The sequence below is a fragment of the Castor canadensis genome, chromosome 11, assembly GCF_047511655.1.
Source record: "Castor canadensis chromosome 11, mCasCan1.hap1v2, whole genome shotgun sequence".
NCBI lineage: Eukaryota > Metazoa > Chordata > Mammalia > Rodentia > Castoridae > Castor > Castor canadensis.
This window is the reverse complement of record NC_133396.1, coordinates 41,358,950-41,365,253: the sequence shown is the minus strand read 5'-3', so window position 1 is coordinate 41,365,253 and position 6,304 is coordinate 41,358,950. Positions and strand designations below refer to the sequence as shown.

The window sequence follows — 6,304 nt, the reverse complement described above, 5'->3', positions numbered from 1 at the left end:
AGACGTCAAGGAGTCTGTGTACGTGGTAAAGATGGTGCAACTAGAACTAGCTAGTCCCATAAGAATAAGGCTTGCCCGGCGCTGGTGGCTCGCGCCTGTAATCCTAGCTACTTAGGCAGAGATGAGGAGGCTCAAGATTCCAAGCCAGTCCAGGCAAATAGTTGGCGAGACCCTATCTCGAAAAGCCCATCACAAAGAAGGGCTGTGGAGTGACTCAAGGTGAAGGCCCTGAGTTCAAACCCCAGTACCAAAAAGAAAAAGAAAGAGAAAAAAGAAAGCAGCTTCCCCACCTTTTTTCTGAGCTAACTCGTGCATGCACCAGTTTGATCCAAAGACATAAATTTGTTTGCTTCTTTTTTCAAAAAGACACAAATTTAAAAATGAACCCTCCTTCAAGGAAGGAGGGAAGGAAGGAGGGAGGGAGGGAGGAAAGGAGGAAGGGCGAGAAAGAGGAGGGGAGAGAAGAAGAAAAAGGAAGATAGGAAAGGGGGAGATAAGAGAGAATTTTTTTATATTCTCGAATATGTAGTCCAGGTTGGCCTCAAACTCGCAATCCTGTCACCATCTCCTAAATGGGATTACACACCGGTTGCACAACTCCTGACTAAGAAGGCCTTTCAAAAGATAACAAAATGCTTAGAAGCATTTTGCTGGCACCGGTGGCTCATACCTGTAATCCTAACTACTGAGGAGGCAGAGATCAGGAGGATTGAGGTTCAAAGCCACCACAAGCAAATATTCTGAGATCCTATTTGAAAAACCCTTCACAAAAATAGGGCTGATGGAGTGGCTCAAGGTGAAGATCTTGAGTTCAAACCCCAGTACCGCAAAAATAATAAGTGTGACTATATAAAAACTAAACAAGTGCCCAGCGCTAGTGGCTCATGCCTGTAATCCTAGCTACTGGGGAGGCTGAGATCAGTAAGAATGCGGTTTGAGGCCAGCCCAGGAAAATGGTTCTCGAGACCCTAACTTCAAAATAACCAGAGCAAATGATGGAGGGGGGTATATTCGACTAAAATATTATCCAGGAACTGTTGGAAATGTCACAATGTACCCCCAGTACAGCAATAATAATCATGATCATAATCATAATAATAAATGACCAGAGCAAAATGACCTGGAGGTGAGGCTCAAATTCTATAGCACCTGCTTTGCGAGCACCCACTTTGCAAGAGCAATGTCCTGAGTTCAAACCCCATTCCCACCAGGAAAAAAATAAAATAAAAATAAAAACACCAAATATATATGTGACCTAAAGTCAGAACATTGTGGGCATTAACAACTCTGCAAAAAAGAAAAAAAGTTTAGCTGGGCACCAGTGGCTCGCACCTGTAATTGTAGCTAATCAGGAGGCAGAGATCAGGAGGATCATGTTTGGAAATCAGCCTTGACAAATACTTTGAGAGACCCTACCTCGAAATACCCATCATAAAAAGAGCTGGCACAGTGGCTCAAGGTGAAGGCCCTGAGTTCAAGCCCCAGTATCTCAAAAAAAAAGTTTGTTCTCAGATGAGTATGAGTGACCATGCCCAGGAACGCAAACTCAGATACCCAGAACAACAAGGTTCTTCCAAGAAAAAGGTTACTTAAGCTTCAATAGCCACAAAAGAAAGTGGGTAGGATGAACAAGTAGGGGAAGTCTCGTCTACAGAATTTAGATGTCATCTTTTAATGAAACAAAGAAATCTTTTAAAGGATTCAGACATATATTCTTAGCTTTAGGGTTAGTAGGGGCCAGAAGTCTATCAAGCTTAATATACATTCTAAGAGTTTATTAGTAGTCACTGAGTTGATAGGAAATGGCTATTAAAAAAAGATCAGAGAGGGCTGGCAAAGTGGCTCAAATAGTAGAATGCCTGCCTAGCAAACATGAGGCCCTGTGTTCAAATTCCAGTACTGCCAAAAAAAATTTTTAAGTGAATTAGAATATGTGTACACACAAAAAGATAATACAGAGTCATCCTGAGGAAGGCAAGACTTAGGGAAAGTTTGGGACTCTTAGAACATATATGACTTAATTGTATTTCAAGTGGACATTCTTCTCTTTCTGTGAGCCTTCTTTTCAATTACAAATGTGTACTGGTTATCCACACTTGGCTCAAGGACCACCCATCCCCCCTCCCCACTCATTGATTATTGATGGTTAGGAAATAAGAGACCCTTCCCTTTCAGAGATTAATGTAAGTGTTAAAACCACCAGGAATCCTGGCTCCAGTGGCTTACACCTATAATTTTAGCTACTCAGGAGGCAGAGATCTGGAGGTCTGGGTTTGAAGCCAGCCCATGCAAATAGTTTGTGAGACCCTATATCGAAAAAAAACCCATCACAAAAAAGGACTGGCAGAGTGGCTCAAGGTGTGTGCTCAATACTGCAAAAAAAAAAGAAAAAAAAAAAAAGCAGCTCTCTCTCCGCTTCTACCTGGTCCCACCAACCATGCCCTTTTGTAATTCCCCTCCCTGATTCTTAATAAACTCCATTACACCTACATGTCTTGCCATGTATTCTTCCACATGGGACACAAAGAATTTGGAAATTTCCTGATCAGAGACTGCATCATTGCCATTAACAATCCTAGTGGTTCACAACTGTAATCCCATCACATAGGAAGTAGAGGCAAAAGGATCCCTAGTTTGAGTGTAACCTCCTGGTCCAACTTTTCTTGAGTATATGGATACTTGGTTGTCCTAGAAACATATGTAGAAAAGACTTTTTATTGCACTGCATAATCTTGGCATCACTGTCAGAAACCAGTTGACAACTTAAGTCACACTTGGTGGCTCATGCCTATAATCCTAGTTACTTGAGAAGGCAAAGATCAGGAGAATCAGAGTTCAAGGTCAGTTAAGGCAAAAAGTTCAAGAGACACCATCACAAACCATGGTGGGTTTTGGTGGCATGTGCCCAACATCCCAGCTAGATGGGAAGGGTAAATAGGAGTATCACAGTCCAGATTGTCTGGGGCATAAATGTCAGCCCCTATCCTCAAAATAACTAAAGCAAAAGGGGTTGACAGTGTGGCTTAAGTGGTCAAGCACCTGCCTAGAAAGTGCAAGGCCCCTGAGTTCAAACCCCAGTATTAATAAAGAAAATTAAAAAAAAATAAATCAGTTGACAATAGATGGGCATAGTTCTAGATTCTAAATTCTATTCCATTTTCTTTTTGATGGCACTAGGGTTTGAACTCAGGGCTTCATGCTTGCTAGGCAGGAGCTCTTACCACTTGAGTCACTCCAATAGCCCTCTTTTTGTATTTTTTTTTTTTCTTGTAGTTCTGGGGATTGAACCCAAGACCTTGTGCAAGCGAGGCAAGTTCTTGAGCTATGCCCCCAGCCCTTTTGTTTTTATCTTTAAAATTTTATTTTACTTTTAAATTAGCATACATTTAATTTTATTTACTTATTTTTTGCCTGCTGGGATTTTTGATTGGAATTTCAATAAATCTACATATCAATTGAGGGAGAACTAACATTTTAACAATATTAGGCCTTCCAATTTATTTTGTTTTTGAGATAGGGTCTAACTTTGCCCAGGATGGCCTGAAACCTCCTGCCTCTACCTCTTGAGTAGCTGGGATTCCAAGTATGTGCCACCAAGCCCAGCTTGAAAATTCTTTTTTTTTTTGGTGGTAATGGGGCTTGAATTCAGGGCCTCACGCCTTGCTAGGTTTAGATAGGCAGAAGCTCTACTACTTGAGCCACTTCTCCAGCCCTTGCAATTGAATCTGAACAATATTGTTTTCCAGCCAGGCATTGGTGGCTCATGCCTATAAATCCTAGCTACCCAGGAAGCAGATATCAGGAGGATCACAGTTTGAAGCCAGCTCCAGGCAAATAGTTCTCCAGACCCTATTTCAAAAAACCCAATGCAAGTGTGGCTCAAGTGGTAGAGTGCCTGCCTAGCAAGCATTGAGGTCCTGAGTTCAACCCCAGTTCCACCCAAAAATAAATGAATAAATGTTATTTCCAATGTGGATATCCCAAGAAGTCACTTTCTTTCTCTCTCTCTCTCTCTCTCTCTCTCCCTCCCTCCCTCCCTCCCTCCCTCCCTCCCTCCCTCCCTCCCTCCCTCCCTCCCTCCCTCCCTCCCTCCTTTCTTTCCTTTCTTTCCTTTCTTTCTTTCTTTCTTTCTTTCTTTCTTTCTTTCTTTCTTTCTTTCTTTCTTTCTTTCTTTCTTTCTTTCTTTCTTTCTTTCTTTCTTTCTTTCTTTCTTTCTTTCTTTCTTTCTTTCTTTCTTTCTTTCTTTCTTTCTTTCTTTCTTTCTTTCTTTCTTTCTTTCTTTCTTTCTTTCTTTCTTTCTTTCTTTCTTTCTTTCTTTCTTTCTTTCTTTCTTTCTTTCTTTCTTTCTTTCGAGGGAATAGACAACAAGTTTATTAACAGAAAGGACAAAGCTCCCAAGTAAGGCGGGGAGGGGTCCTGAGTGGATTGCCTGGGAGGTCACATTCCATGGGCTGTATCCAAATGGCACCCAGAGCATAAGGCTCTGCCCCCCTGATATACAATCCCTTTCCACAGTGTTGGAGAATCTGGGTCTTGAGTCTGGGTCTCTACGTTCCTAGGAGTTCACAAAGTCCTATGGACAATGACTGAGGAGACAAACCATGTAGGAAGCAATGTAAAAGAAAAAAAAATGTGAAGTGAGGTCCTGAGTTCAAGCCCCAGTGCTGCAAAAAAAAAAAAAAGCATATGTTTTTTCCAATCTATGAACATGGGATGCTTTATTCAGATCTTTTTAAATTTCTAAGACCATTTTGTAGCTTTCAGCGTGTAAGTGACTTAGTCCATTCATGTTGCTATAACAAATACCATAGCAGGGTAATTTATAAAGAACAGAAATTTTTTACAGTTCTGTTGACTAAGAAGTCCAAACTCAAGGTGCCTATGGTTACTGTCTGGTGAGGGCCTTCTTGCTGCATCACACTTTTTGAATAAATGTGTAGCTCCTTATCTTGGATGGAAAACCTTGGGGTTTTTTTGTTTGTTTGTTTTGTTTATGGTAGAACACTCTGGGGATAGCTTCTAAAGGACTAAAATTGTCATGCTCGTTTATTCACTTTTTGAAGAATGAATGACTTCCTGCTACCATTACCATATTTCAGTTTGTGCATTTATTTTTGTGGTAACTGGGGTTTGAACTCAGGGCTTCACACTTGCTTCGAAGGTCCTCTATCACTTGAGCCACTCCACTAGCCCCTTTTTTGAGTTGGGTATTTTTCAAGATAGGGTCTTGTGAACTATTTCCCTGGGCTGCCTTTGAATGAAATCCTCCTGATCTTTGCCTCCAGACATGAGCCACTAATGCTCCAACTCAGTTTAATTTTTTTCTCTAACCAGAGTTACTGTAACATCAATGATTTGCCTTTCTCTAAGTCCCTACTAATTCACTGTTCACGCCCCAAGGTCCATAGATCAGTGAAGAAGGTGTTCTCTTTCTATAACTTAAGTCTAATTCAGATCCTCACTTACTATGTAACCTTGGGGAAATTATCCCAACTCTTAAGTCCCTTTTATCTTATCCATAATAACAGGTAAATAAAGCACCTACATCACAGGTTTGTTGAGACAAGTTAATATAAAGCTTGGCTGGCACATAGTAAGTGCTCCGTGGATATTATTTTTTACCTTTACTATAACACATAACTCACATAACAAGTTATTGCTATATGCCAAACTCTGCTGAGCGCAGCCCGATAAAGTTAAGTGTTTTATCCAAAGTCATGCAGCAGGTGGGGAAAGCAGTGGCCTCAAAACCACTTTTACTTGCTTTATTCTCTAATTACCCTTTGAAAAAATTTTCTATTTGAAACTAAATTTTATTCATTTATTTTAGTAGCCTTGGGTTTGAACTCAGGCCTTACATGCTTGAGCCATGCCCCCAGCCTCTAATTAATCTATGGCTTCCTAGAGACTTTGGCATTTTCAACAACCTCCTGAATTCAGGTCTTTGAGATGGTTAAAGGAGCACAAATGAGCAGCCTGTTTTTCTTAAATAAAGATAGAATTCACCAATTTTGAGCATGAAACCCTACTCTGCAGAAAGTTTCTGAGGATCCAGAACTCATCTTCGCCAGCCTCCCTAGGAAGTTACCTCTTGCTAGCAGCACCTTCACTGCGAGCTGCTACCTTACTAGTTTTTCTTTCTTTTTTCAAGGTGCCCAGCACCTTTGGGGGTACAAGATCTCGCTATGTTGACCAGGCTGGCCTCAGGCGACCTTCCACCTCAGCCTCCTAAATGCTGGGACTACAGGCATCGCAACCCCCAAGATCCCCCCATTCTCCCTCTCCACCTTGCTAGCTTCCATCA

The 6,304-nt window shown here is 41.3% G+C and overlaps 1 non-coding gene across 1 annotated transcript; it reads left to right on the top strand.

The window, feature by feature from the left end:
- Positions 1-4,415: 4,415 nt before the first annotated feature.
- LOC141414380 (small nucleolar RNA SNORA73 family) lies at positions 4,416-4,616 on the top strand. Its single transcript, XR_012439422.1, has one exon. It is a non-coding gene; the product is annotated as a small nucleolar RNA SNORA73 family (small nucleolar RNA).
- The last annotated feature ends 1,688 nt before the right edge of the window (positions 4,617-6,304 follow it).